At 43.4% G+C, this 18,315-nt stretch overlaps 1 protein-coding gene across 6 annotated transcripts in view; it reads left to right on the top strand.

The window, feature by feature from the left end:
- The window catches only part of LOC101089872 (cationic amino acid transporter 3-like), an 88,272-nt gene that overhangs the window by 66,261 nt on the left and 3,696 nt on the right, over positions 1-18,315 (top strand). For 3 of the 6 annotated variants that reach the window (XM_045061508.1, XM_045061506.1, XM_045061505.1), the window contains one exon: positions 8,920-9,053. The exons of 1 other annotated variant lie outside the window; for it this stretch is intronic. The gene's annotated coding sequence lies outside the window, so the exon portion shown is untranslated. Of the gene's footprint in view, positions 1-7,959; positions 8,395-8,919; positions 9,054-18,315 lie in introns of those variants that run through there. 2 more of the 6 variants (XM_045061509.1, XM_045061511.1) reach the window with 2 other exon arrangements.

The following is an 18,315-nucleotide window of genomic DNA, read 5'->3' as shown; positions in this document are numbered from 1 at the left end:
ATTAGAGTGCCAAGTGATGATCCTACCAGAACATTTTAAAATTTCAGGATCTTCTATATTTTCTAAAACAGTTATAGAATGTACCCATACAGTACAATCTAAGAAGGTTTATTATCATTTTTTGGACAATGCTTTTCATGTAATATAACATACCAAATAAATAACCCTAATTGGTCAAAAACATTTCATTGAGAATTCAAATCTTAGGAAGTTTGTTCAAAAGCTCAGAAAGTTCTGAAGCACACACCTAAATAGTATTACAGATCATTACAAAATTTAATATTTAATTATCTATTTAACCAAGCTGGCAATAAGAGGTTCTACGGCAGGTTACATAGTTGTTAGCAAAATTATCTCCTTTACTATTGAAAGGTTTTCATTCTCTTAAGTAATCAAGGTTCTGAAATAACAAAACATAGAAACTTTGGTTTTATGGGCAAAGAAAAGAAAAAAAAGCTTTCTTTGCAATTTTTTATCCAGAACAGATCAACAATCCAAGAAAAATTTGTCTTTTAACAGAGAGCAAAGGAGAATTTCAATTTTTAAAGGAAGTATTTTTTTTTAGAGAGAGAGAGAGAGTGAGCACACAAGACTCAGGGGAGAGGGGCAGTGGGAGGGAGGAAAAAAACAGAGATAAAATCTGAAGCAGGTTCCACACTCAGCAGAGTCCAACACAGGGCTCTATCTCAGGACTCTGGGATCATGACCTGAGCTGAAATCAAGAGTCAAACCTTCAACCAACTGAGCCAGCTAGGTGCCCCCAGAATTTCAATATACCAGTGTCCTTTCAAAATCCATTTGTTTCAATCGGAGTCAGTCCTGACAACACATAAAATTCTTTTCCAAAGCTTTCCCTTCACAAGCCTTCTACAACTTCCTTTTTGCATTCAGATTTTATCGTAAGCCTTCTCTCTCTAAATCAGTACTCTCATTTTAAGAAAAAATTACTTTCTTTTACCTCGACAAGAATGTATTTTCATTTTGTATACCTTCCTTACACATTTCCTACTTTCCTACATACCAGTTTGCTTTCCTTGTCATTTCCACTGGTCTTAACGACATTTACCATAATTTTAACACTTAAAAACCTTACTCTCCAGTAAAATTTAAGCAGTAATCAATTGTGAACTATCTGTTCCATCAGAACTCTTTAGATTGGAAATTTATGTATGCATTTCATAATTCCTAAAAACATGTACTTCTCCACAGTACAATCTCTTAATTAAGCATAAAACATGTTCACCAGCAGTCCCAGGTATCTTCAGTTTCTCTCCAATAAAAAATGAATGCAGATAAATCTCCATTCAGTAACCAATGCTTTAATGGTCTGTATTATTTGGAAAAGTCTTGGATATCCAAAGAATTCAGCCCAATTTATCATTTAACTTAGCACAACTTTTAAATTTCTGATTACCAAAGCCTAAGTTCAACTGCCCATTGCTCCAAAAACCAATACTCAAGAGAGTATTGATTAGAAAGAAATATAAGTTTTGTTCAGGAGCCTGTCTACCTGGGGAGAAGGGGGACTCTTGTCAACATGCTAACTCTGAGGTTTTTGCCTGACCCAGGAGTTTTTAAAGGAGCTTAGGGCAGCTAATCAGTAAAGGGAGTACAATAGTCCCTAACATTTCTTGATTACATGCAGACTTGACCTATCAGCTACAGATGTTATTTCAGTGCTAACAAGTTGTGCAAAGGGGTCTAGTTCCTTAGTTCCTGGGGGTTGTGCAGAAGGTCTCTCCTTAGTATGTGGCAGAGGGGGAAGGTGTTGTGTAACAGTCTCTGGATTCTGCTTCATTATGTGCAGAAGGGCGCTGTTCTTTTCTAGGAAAGAATGCATGATCTATAGGTATACAAAGAAAGGTTAGTCAATCAATCATGCAGGCTCAGGGTGCTGGCTGAAGCTTAGAGATGAAGAGGAGAATTTGTCCTGGGACAGCTACCTTGACTTCATGTCTTTCTGATGCACAGGCTCAGTGCTCCATCACAAACATTCGGGCCTTCATCAGCTACATTAAAGGTTATTAGGGAAAACGCAACCTGTGGAGAGGCAAGAGGCATGATGGACCAGGAGGGGCGGGGGCCAGGGTGGGGGCAAGGGAGTCCTATGGATCTGGCCAAGCAGAAATCAAGTTTCCCAGTGGTGCTGACAACTGAGGTTCTGAGGCTGAAGCAGACTGAGTTCCTGTTTCAGGGATAGCAGGACTCAAGGCTGTTAAGGAGATGCTCACCACAGGGACTCAGAAATGGAATCGGCTCACTTTCCACAGGTAGACACATTACTGATGAAACCTTTACCTCTTTTTTAATCCTCAAAGAATGATTAGGTCAATTTTATTAACCCCACCTTACAAATTATGAAACTGAGGCTCAGATAGTTTATGTCAAGTGCCCAAGGTAACATAGCATATTAAGAGGTAAAGGCAGGATTTGAACTCAGGTGCTTGATTTCTGAGCTCTTGCTCTTGCCATCAGACCACTGGACAGGTGGTCATACTCTTTTATGTGTCTGCCTCAACTTCAGGCCTGGGGGTAGGAGGTGAAGGGAAGGTGGCAGATAGGGCTCAATAGTGTTTGTTGTATGAAGGAATGAATCACCACTTCCGTGGTGTGGGAGAGAGTTCTAGAGACTGTGGGGACAGGAAGGGAAATATAGCAAAAGAGTTCCAGTGTGGATCAAGGAACTGGAAATAGGAGGTGAGTGAGTGGGGGCTGGGATGGGAAGGAATACTGAAAAGGATTGAGTTCTACTGATTTAGGTGCTTATTTTGGGAGACCTGGTGAAATATGAGCCAATGACTTTCTTGAGAACTTCTTATGTATGAGGAAGTATTTCAGGTGCCATGAGGGGATAAAATAGGGACACTCACTTTCTGTTCCCTTTCCCTTATTAAAGATGTGCTGCATAATCTCCCTGAACTCATTTACCTACATGGGCCTGTCTGAGGGGTGAAAGGAGTTTCTGGGAAGTTCTTGCCCAGGATACAGAGGCTATGCTCCCAGACTGCATGCTTTGCATACCCTGCCCCTTCCTGCAAAGCACCTCCAATAGGCCTCCTGCCTCTCCTCACTCCTCTTCTCACAGAGTGTTCCAGACATACAGATACCTGTCCAAGGGGACCTCGAGCGCCCTCCCAGAATTTCAAGTGGCTCCCAGTAGACTAACTGGGGAGTGGGATGGGCAACTCTAAGGGCCTGAGCAGCCAGCACAACAGACAGGAGGGCAACCCAAGTCTGCAGTCCTGGAGAATGTTCTGTGAAGAGCAGAGTGCTTCAGTCTGAGCCTGCTCGGCATCCTAACCTCCATTTTCCACACGAAGGACTACCCGCCTTGTCCCCTCTTAACACTCCTTATCAGCTCACCCCAGAGACTGCAGGACTACACTGGGAGTAGGGCACATTCATAATCAAGGCCAGTTAGTTCATCAGGGAAGGCTGCCTGGAGAAGGGGGATCATAAGCAGGGTGTAGAAGGAGAAACCCAATATGACATGGGGTGGAGGAAGAAAAGAAGAAGAGAACCTCTCTCTGTGTTGCTTCTGAAGCAGGATGATCAAACCATAAGGCAGGCAGGAGACAGCTTTTCTGGCCTAGATAAACATTTTAACTGGGGAAGCAGCATGAAGGGGAGTGGAGAGGGGCAGATCTTATGACCAGGCTAGGTGTTCTGCATTTGCTAGAGCTATTGGGACCCTATGGGTGCCCTGTGATGTGTTAGCCAGTGGTGTATGTGCACAATTGTCTGGAGAAGATATACCCAGGTTTGCATGTCTTCTGTGTATGTGTGTTGAGGGGCATGATATACATCCTAGTGGCTTTGTGCCCCAGGCTCTTGTTTCTCCATCTGTGTGAGTGATTGGCATATTACTATGTCTGAACACCCTGTTCTGACTCACCCTGTGAGTCTCCATGTGGTCATGTGTGAATGGTACCTTGATTGCTTTTGTTGTATTTTCATTGGCTGCATGTAGTGGACAGCAGTGTGTGTGCGAGGGGGTGTGTGTGTGCGCACGCATGTGTGCTCCTGTGTGCAAGGGAAGTGGGGGGACCATTGACTGCCCAAGAATTACCATCTCTCTCCCACAACTGGCCCCATCTGTTCCCACTGAGGTCCTGATAAGAAAGCAAACAGCAAAATGGCAAAAGACTATGCCAGAGAGACCAGAAACATTCATTGTAAACCACGTGAAGACTCTTCCTACTGAGGAGTAACTCACATGAAGAGTCATAGGGACAACAAACACAGAGTCCTGCAGGCACAGGCTGCTCTTTGGAGCAGGTGCACTTACATGCACACACACTCTCAGCCACCCACAGGCATGCCAGGCACAGAAGGACACACACTGGTTCATGATTTCCCTCTCCCCAGCCATCCTCCAAGTCCTGAGGGCCTTTGTTCCATCGTCTTAAAAAGCCTGCCAGCATTTGAGGAGATGGGGCTGGGGTGCTCACTGGGACCTAGTAGCCAATAACCACATAATTGCTCCTTTTGACTTGGAAGGTATGAGTGCATGTATGTGTGCACCCTCCTCCTTCACTCCTTCCCCAGTACTATCACCTTCCCCCATTCTTCCCTTCTCTCCCTCCTCTCAAAAGATGCCTGCTCCCTATCTCTGAGCACTGCCTCTAACCCCAGGTTCCTCTATTTACCTTAATCTCACATCTTTCCCACAAGGTCTCTCCCTCACTCCTGTTTTTCATCCTTCACCCTGGACTTTATCTTTCTTCCCCATGCAGCTGCTATTGCTACCTCCCTGGTGGCGTATACTCTGTAGCCTGAATCCTCTCCTTTGTCTCACTGCTGTTCTGTCTACACTGCCCTCAGTCTCCCCTGAAGATCCTCGATCCTCGATCCTCCTTGCCCCCTCCTGCACTCTGCCCACAGCTGGCTTCATGTCCTAGTCTCCTTACTGGCTCTTCATGGAAAGGGCCCTTATCCCACTTGGTTTCAGGTGTGGTCCCTGGGCTTCCCCTCACTCCCTTCTATGGAGGCTCTTATGTCCCAGGCAGAGTTCCATTTTGGGCTGACACTAAACCCTCCTGTTGTGAAGCTGCAGGCATTGCCTTCTGGTTCCCAGTCTCTGCCAGAACACCCCTGGTTGTGGGGGCGGGGGGGGGGGGCAGTGGTGAAGCAGGAGGTCTTGGGCTGAATTGGAATCCCAACCCTGTTCCTCCCCATGAAGCCTCTTCACCTGGTCTCATCCACCTGTAAAAGGTAGGAAATAGTTGCAGGGGTTGCAGGAAATAGTCCCTGGGACTAGTGAGAATTAGTGCTGTGGTAAGGATGCAACACTCTCAGCACACTGTATGCACTCAATAAATATTAGCTCTTGTTATTTGCCCTTCCTCAGTCTGCTCCCCTGTCTCCTTAGCCTGAAATCAAAAAATATGTTTGGAAGAGGGAAGAGTGAAAGTAATAGACTGTATAAACCAAAACCAAGTGACTACCAAGAATTTCATATGGTTGAGTCTAACAAGTGCTCTAAGCTCTGAACATAGGAAATGCCCATGAGTGTGGACAAGAAGGGAGAATGGAGACTGGATTGAACCACAGAACACAGGAAACCATGTGAATCGGGAGCAAATTCAATCCGAGGAAGGATAGAGGCTGCCCAATGTCCAGCCTGCATTCATTCTGCGGTGGCAGGACTGGCCACCCTTTGTCCCTGCAGTCATGGGTCTGTGTCCGCTAGGGCTGCAGAGGGTCTGAGAGTCTAGCTCCTGAAATACTCAAACCTCCAGACAGGACCTGGACTCCTGGACCATCAGATCCATTCCCCCTTTCCCCTCATGCATGTCAAGTGAATACACATGCACACACACATACACTTAAACACACACATACACACACTCATACAGGTACCCTGGAGTTTCTAAAGGAAAGCACTACCCACAAGAGATGGAATCTCTCCAGCTGCCTGCTTCCCTGACACTAAACCTCACAAGACAGTAACTTTTAGTGTCAGGAAAGCACTAAACCCTTCTGTATCTCTGATTCCAAATATTTTGTGGTCTGAGATTTTCCTGAACTGAATCTGTCATCAGCCCTTCTATCTGGCTGCTTTCTCCATGCTTCACTTCCCCAGTCTCTGAGGGTCTCTTTTCCCATCACTTTTTTTGTCAATTTCACCCTGTGAGCCTTTTAGTTTCTCCACCCACATCTCCTCCAGTATCTTTTTTTGCTGCCTCCCCCCACCCTTGTTCCCTCTCTTGCCTCCCTTCTATCTCTCTTCTTTGCTTCTCTTATCTCTGTATCCTTCAGCCTCTTCCCCTGTCTCTGGTTGACACCCTTGCCTCTTTCCTCTTCCCTCCTCTCACCCCCAAGGTTCAGATAGTTCATGTGAAATCACCTAGTGGGCTCCAACTGCCTCATTCTGTCCCCCCTTGTACAGGAGAGACTTATGACCCCATTGCTGTGTCCTCTGCATTCCCCCCCAACCCCACCACCCCTGGGTCAATTATTTTCCTTACCTGGTGATTGGCTGGGGGACTTTGCAATTCCCCCAGCCTCCCACATTCTACCAAGAAGTTAGTGAATGGCACAGGGAGAAAGAGGATGAATTACTCTCAGGACCAGATGCGAGGATAGATAGACCCTCCACCTGTATCTGCTCTTTATTCCCTAGGGCAGATGCACATCTGGGACAATCCAACCTTGAGACAAGGTAAGATAGCCTAGAATGTTGGAACAGATGACCCAGATGCCCCCAAATCAAATGCCCAGAAGCCCCTTCCCCTACTGTTCTGTCATGGCACACATCCTTCAAATTCCTGCCTGTCTCTTTTGCCTCCAGGAATTTTGGCTTTATGATCCTGGCTGGGCCACTCATTCACTACCCAGCATAGTACCTGGAACAAAGGTGATGCTCAGTTAGTGCCCTTGGTCCATGCCCTTGGTCCATCTCCACATAATGGAGATGTGCTAAGGCAGAGTCAATGTGATTTGTAGGTTTTCCTCTGTTGGAAATTCTTCCTGATATCTGGAGCAATTCTTTGTTCTTCAATTTCAATGCTTTTAGTACAGTTAATATAGACTTTGTCCCTATTAAATCCTGCTGCTACCCTTCTCTCCCCTCCTTCCACCTCCACCCCAGTCTTTAAACTATTTTAAGGTTTAGAGGAATCTAGCACTATCACAGAGAGCAAGTGGTACCCCTTTTCCTTGAGACCGTTGGCTTCTTGCCCCATCATTTGTCCATTCAGCCCTCAGTCTCTAAGTAGGCCCCACCTTCTCCATCTCTGAGAGTCTTGCCTCTATTTGAAGATTAACATCCTGGGAAGGATGAGGCACCTTCCTTTGGTCACTATTTCAGGGTCTTGGAAGTCCTATGTTTTGAATGTCTTAAGCAGAAAGTTCTCTAGGCAGAAACTACGTCTTTTTTGTTACTTCCTCCAGCACAATGCTCAATGCACATTCAGTTAGAATATACTATGAGTACCTCAGGAAATCCCTCATGGTAAAACTTAACCAGATCCCTTTTGGTTTTATTCCTGGAAGATAAGAAACATGGGTGGAGGACTGGGATGGTTGATGATGGTAGAGAAACCTAGTAGGAGATTCTGGGAGAGGTGTCAGAGGGGGAATGCTTTTATCCTTGTTTAAAGGGCTACAGAGTGGACCCTTTAGCTGGATCTGGGACTGGCTTCCAAATTACCACAGGATGTACTCCACTCAGCTCCCAACATTCTCCTTCTTCCAACTAGGATCTCCTCCATACCCAGGACTTTGGGAAGCTTCTTCAGTTCTAATTATTTTTATTTTTTTAATGTTGATTTTTGAGAGAGAGAGAGAGAGAGAGAGAGAGAGAGAGAGAGAGAGAACAGAAGAGGGGCCAGCAGAGATAGAGACACAGAATCAAGCAGGCTGTAGTCTCTGAGCTGTCAGCACAGAGCCCAAAGTGGAGCTCCAACTCACGAGCAGTGAGATTGTGACCTGAGCCGAAGTCAGACGCTTAACTGACTGAGCCATCCAGGCACCCCCAGAAGCTTCTTTACTTCTAAATTCAGACCTTGCTGCCACAAAGTCTCCAACAAAGTCCCATTTAAGCCCTCAGTCTACCTTCTCACAATGAAGGCCCCCACTAGTCTTCTACTGCCCAGCTCCAGCTTTTCTCCAGGATTCCAGCTAAGCCACTTACTTCACCCTTTCCCACCCTTCCCATATACTTGCCTCCCAATAACCCCAACTCATAGAGACCCAGCCTTCCTAGGGCTCCGCCTCCTGAGGGCCCAGCCTCCAGAAGGGCCTGGCTCTTGAGGGCCCCAACTCCCTGACGGCCCAGCTAAGCTCCACTCCAAGTCCTAACTCTGCTTGGCTAACCTCTTTACCTGTCCCTGGGTTTGGCTTGCACATTCTTCTCAGGTCTTTCTCTTCTGAGACAGAAAAAGCCAATTGGTAAGTGATCTCTAGTGTTTGTAGGGTTGGCAAGAAAACAGACTGGGCCAGAGAAAAAGAGGCTGGGTTTGGAATATCCCTGGCTGTGGAAGCCCTGTAGGGTTTGAGCAGAGGATATTTCTAGCACCAGAGAGGGTGCAGACTAGAGGCTTTATGAGTTGAGGAAGGGCAGGTAAGTTTGCTGGGCTCAGAGTGATTTAGAGACCTACACTCTGTTCTCCTCCAGACCAGAAGCTCTCATCTCTGCTGAAGAAAATATAAGTCATGGGAGGGTATTCCTTGGTGTTTCTCCTCCAGCATCCTTCCCACCTCTTTGCCCTTCCCTCCTTTCTGGTTTTCCTTTCTGACATGTAGCAGAGCTTGTTCTCTTCAGCTTTGTCTTGCCCACAGGGCCCAGCACATAGTATGCTTAGACATGTTCTTTCAGTGAATGAATATTCTTCCACTTGGCTCTGCTTCCTCCTTCATGTTTTGCCACACTTTCTTACTTGAGATTCTGAAAGTCTCTGTGTCATGTCTTCTTAGGGAGGACATTGCTGTAGACTTTGCAGAATAGCAGATCTGGTTTGCCAAGGTGGTCTGCCATCATCAGAGAGGATTCAAGAGTCTTCTTCCTCCATGCTGAAGGAGAGAGATATCTATTTTTACAGCCGCTGAAGGTACCTCCCTACCATTCTTATCTAATTTAAAAAAATTTGTTGTAGATTGATTATAGGCCAGGTCAGGCTGTAGGAGGAAAGATTCCTAAGTTCCCCTGGGGTGTGTCTGCCTAGTGGTCCCATAACACTGGGTTTGGAAAACTGGCAGTTTGCTGTTATCTTAAAACATATTTGCAACACTTTAATTTAAGGCCCTTTGCAACACTTTAATTTAAGGCCTCTTAAATTATTCTCCACTTACCCTCTTCCCCACTGCCATGTACACTGTGGGCTTTACCCCAACACCAGAAGCACAGACAACACTTATCCATGCACAACACTTGATGCATTGATTCCATGTGTCAAATGTTTATTTCTAGGTTGTCTTTCTCTTGCCCTCTAGAAGTTCTTAGGCATATAACTGATATAACTGATATAACTGATACATGTTATATGCTTCCAGAAGGCAGATTTATTTTAACCTTAGTTTAAGCAAAATCATGTGGAAAGGCCAATTTATTTCACCAAGTAAATTCCAAATTGATAAAAATGATTTTTTGATTATATTCTTCTGGTTTATCCTCATCCCTTTTTTTTATTTTAGTACTGAACAGTGGTAAAGCACAGTAGGGATTAGAAAAAACAAGGAGAGAAAGATAAAAAGTATCCCTTAAAAAGCAGTGGCAGAGGCTATCTGTTTTAGATTATGATGCCCAAGCTGCGGTGAGGCAGTTGAGTCTTGATGGAGAAGTCATACTGATCCATGGATGAGAACTTAGGACTTTGAGGCATGATACAACTTTCATATGACTCAGATGATCTGGTGACCCTCCTACAACAAAACAAAGCAAAACAAATTAACTTTCCAAGGGTCATGGTGAGGGTGTGCCACAGCTACCTAGGGCTATGAGAGGAACAAAGCACAGTCTGGTGAGACAGGAAAGAGAGAAAGTAATGGCCAAGTACTTATATGGGAGGACAGAAGGACATATTTAAATATATGAAGGAAGATAACCAGAGGGATAACAGCGTTTCCTAAGCCACTTTGTATGCAGTGTAATACTGAAGGTATATATTGTGAGGAGGTACAGAAGAAGGAGCAATGGGCTCTGACCACTCACAACTGCTAGTCTGAAAGTGGAGACAAGAGTATAGTTATACATGGGATGACTGGATAAGTTTCTAGATTCTGAACTTACAAGGGAATGAAGGTTTTGGGAGGAAAAACAAAGCTGTTTAGCAAGGCTTCTTGGAAAAAAATGAGTGCAGATTAGTGCTCAGCTACATGACAGTTGTGGTTTGGATAATAAGGCAGACAGGCAGATGGATTTATTTCTATTGCTTCCTCCTGAGGACTTTTATTAGATGTTCTTTGTTGATAAGATTCAGGGTTGAGAAAAGGGAGTAGAAAATTGTAGGGGGGAAGTAGAGAAAAAACTGAGTTGCACTGTTGACATCAATGTATCATATCATTTTCTAATCCCTTAATTGCACATCCTTCCTGGCTTTTCCCAGCTCTCTTTGATTCTTGTTAGAAAAATCTGATTCTGATTCTTACTGGTAGCCCATCTAATTTATGAAAACATCTAGAAACAGAAGTTCAGGCTTTTCTAACTTGTCAAGTTGATCACCTTGTTTTCGTGTCATACAAATGTAAATGATTTTCAAAACAGAATTCTGACTGAAACTAAGCCTGTAAACGTGTGAAATCATAAATCAAGAATGTTGCACTTAGCTCTGTCTTCTCTCCAGTTATTCCAGAAGGAATAAGACAGGGTGCTTGTTCACAGCCATACCAGAAAGATACTAGATAATATGGAGTATACACAGCCTCTTGAAAAGCTCTGGCTATCTGTTTACCTAAATAATGGTGCAATGATAGTATGGTATCTGCATGTAACAAGGACTATACAGGTATTTTGGGAAGGAAGTGAAAATGTTTTGGTCTACATCTACAGATAAATTAGTCTACATTTGGCTTAATGCATTTGGCCTACATACAGTTGGTCTGGAGTGTGTTAGTCTGCGTCAGGGTGGGTTTTCTCTCACTTGGAATTCAGCCTCTGCCAGACTGGGATGGGATTTGAGAGGTTTTGTGCTGGGGGTGGTAGAGTAGGTAGGAGAGTTGGAAGAGGTGGTTGTGTTTCCTGTAGGTCTAATGAGCATACAATTTGTGGACTACCATATCTCCAAGTTCAAGTCTTGGTTGTACCTAGTGATATTCACTTGCAGAATTACGGTTTCTAACCTCATTGAGAGAACATGAAGCACATTCTACCATAAGGAGTTTTTATTTTAGAAAAGGAGACAAAATCTTCTTCCAAGTAACATGCAAATAGAATACAGCACAAAGTAAAATCATAAGTGGGAGGATGCCTAGTAAGTGATCGCTTAGTGAGGTTGTTCTCAGAAGACTCCAGAGTCTCAGAAGACTCTCACTAAATAAATTTGGATATTTATTTTCTTTAGTTTGAGCTTGGTTACTTCAGCGTTCTTTACAACTTTTCTTTTTTGTTTTTTAATTTTTTTTAACGTTTATTTTTGAGACAGAGACAGAGTATGAATGGGGGAGGGTCAGAGAGAGAGGGAGACACAGAATCTGAAATAGGCTCCAGTCTCTGAGCTGTCAGCACAGAGCCTGAAGCAGGGCTCAAACTCACGGACTGTGAGATCATGATCTGAGGTGAAGTTGGACGCTTAACCGACTGAGCCACCGAGGCGCTCCTCTTTACAACTTTTCAAGGAAGCTATCTGACATTTACTTCTCTTTCCCCAGGGAATAAGTTACACATTTATGACTACTGCAGTGGTTTCTCTCTCCTTTCCTTTTCTGCACAGACCAAGATTGAGAATTATTATTATCTTTAATTAATTTATTATTATTATTATTATTATTAATATATGTTAATATCTAGATCTGTACTAATATCTGTAGCAAATGTTTACCTGAATCTGTTTAGTTGGCAAACTGGATTTACCGGTTCAAGTGTGGTGGAGTTTATTTTGTGTTTTTGGTGGGTGGCATGGAAGAAGACCTAAAAGAGTCTCTATTTATTGGATCATGGCCCAACCTGAAGATGTAGCTTGAATTGATGTTGTCCTGGGAAACAGTTACATACAATGCCAAAATAGGGTAATTCCCCCTCTTCCATGTGGCCTTCTCAGGCTGACCCATGGTGCACAGAAGACACTCATAGTCTTGCCAACAAGGAAAATGAGGTCCTTACAACTCTTACCTTTCATCAACTAGGAAGCCATCTGGTATCTTGACATATTCTTGCTTTGACTATTCATTTATAATTTAGGATTACCCTTCCTAATTCTTAGTTATGTATCTTTTACTTATTTTGGCTGGTGGTGAAGTGCTCACGAAATGCCCTTAATTGTAAATTCCCACTGAGGGAAATCCACTATTTGCCACCGTTGTCTTGCACTGTGTGTATATGAGTACATGATGACTTGGGAATAATTGTGGTGGTGTTTATAATTTTGGGGGTAGAAAGATGTTGCTTTTGTTTGAGTTCTTTTATACAAACAATCACTATGGTGCTTGAATTTTCTAATTTGGAATTTGTCTTTGTATTCAGATACACTTAGTTGAAATCTGATCTTTAATAGATTGAATCCAGTCTTTCTCACTTAGAAATTTTTTTGAGGTTTCAACTTGAAGGACCACCCAATTTATCACTTTAGATTCAACCCAAAGTACAATGATCCCATAATTGTAGGTATCTACAGACAATACAGGAAAAATGGTAGCAAATGGAGAAAATTCTTTTCTTTGGGAGCTTATAGTATAAGGGCATTTCATGGATACTGCCCCATCCTCCTGAAACAAATGAAATCCTGTTTTACATACAATCCGATCATTTGACTATTGTACCACTCCCCACTTCTGCAGGTTAGACTCAATGTAGTTATTACAGTTTGAGTATCATGTATGTTGCCTAATGCCAAAGCACTAGGTGACCTATTTTCCAAATAACATAAAGCAGTGGAAGTAATAAAACTCTGTGCTGTGCATGTGTTCATTTGTCAAGGTGATGACACTGGAGAAAAATATAAATGTCACAGATATTGCACTTTATTTCAGCTGACTTGGGTTACTCCCTTTGTACTTTCACTTTGTTGTGGTGAAAGAGACTTGGACCTCAGTTCTCATGTCAGATGTCTGACATCACCAAACTGGACTGTAAATTGTGGGGTACTTTCTTGGCTGTGGAAAATTAACTCTTTGTACCTCAGGCTTCATCTGGGGAAGGAAAGGCATGCTTCAAGCATCATCAGACAGAAGCTCTGCTCCTCAGCAACACCCCCCCCCCCACCTACTACTCCTGACCTCTTCTCTAACTGGGTGTTCTCCTTGTGCAAGGTCTGGGTGGGAGTGTGTGTGTGTGTGTGTGTGTGTGTCCCATGGGTGGCTGTATGGCATCTCTGCTTTGGCACCTAGAGAGGGAGGCAGAGGCAAGAATGCAGTTAGTTCAGTCCTTGTCGTATTACCAGATACACTAGACATCTATTGAGATCTCTACAAAACTTGTCTCCATGCCTTGTTTTCAAACTCTAGAGGAGGACTTTCCTTACAGAACCCAATACTTAGTTTACATAACATGAAACTCAGTAGTCAACATGTAAAACTATCACTTTTTCTAGGGTGCCCATCACACCTAGAGTAACAGCTAAAGTCCTCACACTGATTGTCAGACCCTACAATGAAGGATCTGGCTTCCTGCTTTCTCTCTGACCTCATCCCCTACTGCTTACCCCTCACTCACTCTTTCCTGGCCCTACAGACCTCCTTATTATTCCTCAAAGATAGCCAAGTGGCACCATTTCACACCCTTTAGGATGGCTACCTTTAAAAAGACTAGAAGATAACAATTATTGGCAAGGATGTGGAAAAATTGAGATGCTTGTGCATTGCTGTTGGGAATGTATAATGGGGCAGCCACTGTGGAAAACAGTATGGTGATTTCTCAGAAAATTAAATATCCAATTACCACAAGATCCAGTAATCCCACTTCTTGGGTATATATCCTATAGAATTGAAAGCAGGGACTCAAAAAGCTACAACCGTATTCATAACAGCATTATTCACAACAGCCAAAAGGTGAAGCAATGCATATCCCCATCAGTAGATGAATATATAAACAAGATTGAGATATACACACAATGGAATGTTATTCATCTTTAAAGAGAAGGACATTCCGACATATGTTACAAGCTGGATGAATCTTGAAGACATTATGCTAAGTGAAATAACCTGGTCAAAAAATGACAATATTGTATGATTCTACTTATACGAGGTACCTAGAGTACTCAAAATCATAGAGAAAGAAAGTAGAATGGTGGTTTCCAGGGGCTACAGGGAAGGAAGAATGGGAACTAACTCTTTATGGGTACAGTTTCAGCTGAGGAAGACGAACAAGTTCTGGATATGGATGGTGGTGACGGTTGCACAACAGTGTGAAGGCCAGGGTGTATTGGAGCACCCATTTTAAATTTTTTTTTAACGTTTATTTATTTTTGAGACAGAGAGAGACAGAGCATGAACAGGGGAGGGGCAGAGAGAGAGGGAGACACAGAATCTGAAACAGGCTGCAGGCTCTGAGCGGTCAGCACAGAGCCCCACACAGGGCTCGAACTCACGGATGGTGAGATCATGACCTGAGCCGAAGTCGGACGCTTAACCGACCTGGGTGGCTTAACCGACCAAGCCACCCAGGCGCCCCAAGAGCACCCATTTTAAAATCAAAACACCTACTGAGCACATCCTAACCCTTTCTTGCTTTCTTTTTCTCTGCAGTACTAATTGCAGTACCAACACAATACCTATTCATATTACTTTTTTTATTGTTTGCTTCCTACTGCAGGAACTTAAGCAACTTGAGTGGAGAAATGTTTGTGTTTCTCTTTGCTTTATGAATAAATGGGGCCAATATATTTGAATAAATGAAAGACCATTATTGGACACAGACTTCAAGAGAAGGCACAAATTGAAAGAGAAAATGGGACAACTCCATTTTCATTTGGATTTGTTAACCAATTTCTTCTACCCTTGGGCATGAGACTCAGCACCAGTGTCATGACGGCTTTTGACTGTTTACCTTTTCATATGTATTGTGAACTATTTCACTTTTGGACATGTTGGTGTACATGTACACAACACTTCCTAATACTTAAAACTCTTGCCCTACACTCAAAGCCTCTACTCTTGTGTTTATGACTGCCTCCTACCCAAGTTGCAGAGGTGCTGAGTTAGAAATCCAGAAACTCTGGGGAAACTCAGCTATCCAGAATATTTTATTCTTGTTTGTTTGGGAGCCACTGGTTTGATTGGCTCCAGAGTTTTCATTTTCTGGAAATTTTAAGGAGGATGAGAGAATCTATATACTTTGGGATCAGGAAGGAGCTGTGCTTGGATACAAATGGATTGCAATAATCTCTGTAGATGCTGCATTTAAAGTCCACTTCTCTGAAACTTTGAGAGCTTAAAAATAATTTAACAGCCTCAGTAGCCTTCCTCTCAAGTCTTTATCAAACTTTTAGCAAGGCAACTGGTATCCAAACTATCTTTGAGGCTATTTGGGAGGAGTCACAGAGCCAACTTCCTGATCAAGTGTTAACATCCAATCACGGGGACCAGTGGAACTTACTGCCTTGGAAAAATGTTTTGATAGGAAAGGTCCAGAGTGAGGCCAGTACCTTTCTAGAGACAAAGGAGTGAACCCAATGATCTCCAGGACAAAGGAGAGTGGGTAGGGCTGGCTGGGAAAGCAAGATGGCCTGCAATTTTGTGGGTGGATTGTTCAACTTGACAAGAGTTGTTCTGGGAGACTTGGGATGGAACTTTTATTTTGAAGTTTAGAAGGAGCTCAGAGACTAAAGGAAATACAGGGAGGAGGAGAGGAGGTAAGGGAAACCCTGGGGCATTATGGAATTCATAAAACCTGGCTTCATGTTCCCTGGCCTCTCTCTCATTTCTTTCTTTCTTTCTTTCTTTCTTTCTTTCTTTCTTTCTTTCTTTCTTTCTTTCTTTCCTTTTTATTTAACTTTTTTTTAATGTTTACTTTTTTTTTTTATTTTTGAGAGAGAGAGAGAGAGCATGAACAGGGGAAGGGCAGAAAGAGAAGGAGACACAGAATACAAAGTAGGCTCCAGGCTCTGAGCAGTAAGCACAGAACCCGACGAGGGGCTCGAACTCAAGAACTGTGAGATCATGACCTGAGCTGAAGTCAGACGCTTATCCAACTGAGCCACCCAGGTGCCCCTAACTTTTGCTTATTATTTATTTATATTTAAGAGAGAGATAGAGACAGAGTACAAGAGAGACAGGGAGACAAAGAATCTGAAGCAGCCTCCAGGCTGTGAGCCATCAGCACAGAGCCCATTGTGGGGACTCAAACTCACAAACCGCAAGTTCATGACCTGAGCTGAAGTTGGATGCCCAATCAATTGAGCCACCCAGGCACTAGTTGGGATGGTTTAGGAAAGGCTTCCTAGAAGTGGAAAGGGAGAAGGTTGTAGAATAAGGTTGAAAAAGGCTAGAGGGTCAAGACTGGAAAGAAAGGAGTGAGGAGGGTATCACTGGCAGGGTAGATAACTTACCCAAGCCCAAGGCTCATCCCAGGAAGGTTAAGTCAGAATGCAAGGACCTGAGTTAGGAAGGAGGTGATGGGCCAGAGAATAGGGGAAGAATTAATGTGGGGCTCTGACAGGTAGGTCAGAAAGTCTGGACTGAATATAAACCATTGGAATAACCACAGAATACTGCACAAAGAAAGGGCATTTCTGAAATTGTGCTTGAGGACAAAGTTTCTCTGTGTTGTTATAAGCTAAATTTGTGGTAAGCTCTCTCAGTATTCCCAATCATGGGTTGGCTTTCTCTTCTACAAGTTTGCTTGTTCATCTCTTTGTTCTGCCTGCTTCTGTTGGAGTCATAAAACATGATTTTTTTTAATTCCCAGATATTTGGTTCTTTTGGGTTGCTTCTCTGATATCTTTATATTTTGTCTAAAGATCCACTGTCCCTCATCTTCACTAAAAGTGGGAAGAGCTCAAGGGCCACCCTGCACAACATAGTTGAATGAAACAGAAATTATCAAACTCATTACCCATCTCCAACCTGCCATTTAAATGGTCATCCTCTGGGATTCCTGCTCAGGGTCCATGGATGGATTTCAGAATGTTGATGACATTATTTTGAGGTGACCAACCTCAGAGGGGTGTGTGATTGAACAAATGTTAGGAAACATATTTTTCTTTGTTGGGAGGTAGGTGACTGGGGATGGTTCCCCAGAGAAACATGGTACAAGCATCCTTAGTGCCCAGTAAGAAGCCTCTAGAGACAGTTGAAGGAGCTGAAGGAGAAAGAGGAACTGGGAAAAGGGAAATAGGTTCAGAGAGAACTAGTAGGTGGGGTACCCCATCTTCCCTTGTTCTCCACCCTCTTTCTAGCAGGTATTCCTTCTCTGTATTCTCCATGTCCTGACAATTATAGGATTCTGATTCTCCTTCAGTTTAAATCTCTTGAGTGCCTGCCATTTATCAGGCTCTGAACCAGATCCTCTCATGACATCACCTCATGCAGTCCCTTTGTTGATCCTGAAGTGTACTGAGTAGAGTCAACCCCTCCCTCAGTCATGAACTTTTAGAACCATAGCTTTCTGTCAGGCCCCTTTTCAAGGTATTTTATTTTCCCCTTTCATCCTGAGCTCTTTCTTATTTCCCCTCCTCACTGGATGCACTTGCTTTAGTGTATTTAACAAATGCTCTTCCAGTCCATGTTCTGTATGTGTATTTAGATACATACATCCACTGGAATTTTGATACATTAGCATAAATGGCATATGGGAGAAGCCCAGGTGTTATGAGGAAGGGCATACATAGGAAGGGCAGCATAAAGGTCAGGGGAGGCTTCCTTGGGAAGCAACATCTGAGCTGGGAACTGAAAGAGAAGTAGGGGTTAACTAAGGGGAGGGATAAGAGGGCATTAGAGGCAAGAGAACAGAGTGAGTGTGGAATTTCACAGCTGGATCAGGAACTGGGCAGGGGATGAGGATAGGGGAATCAGCACAGGTGAGATGATGAAGGAAGGAAGAATTATGAAGGAAGGAGAGTGGGAACCACTGAAGGGTTTGAAGACTGGGGGTGGGTGGGGGACACATCAATTACAGTCATAGTATAGAAAGTTCCATGAGTTAAGAATTGACCCTCCTTATCTATCTCCCATGTTGTTGGTAAATCATAACATTGGAACTGGTGGATGGCAAATAAGAAGTCT

The sequence above is a fragment of the Felis catus genome, chromosome B4 (assembly GCF_018350175.1).
Source record: "Felis catus isolate Fca126 chromosome B4, F.catus_Fca126_mat1.0, whole genome shotgun sequence".
NCBI lineage: Eukaryota > Metazoa > Chordata > Mammalia > Carnivora > Felidae > Felis > Felis catus.
This window is presented reverse-complemented; position numbering and strand designations above follow the sequence as displayed.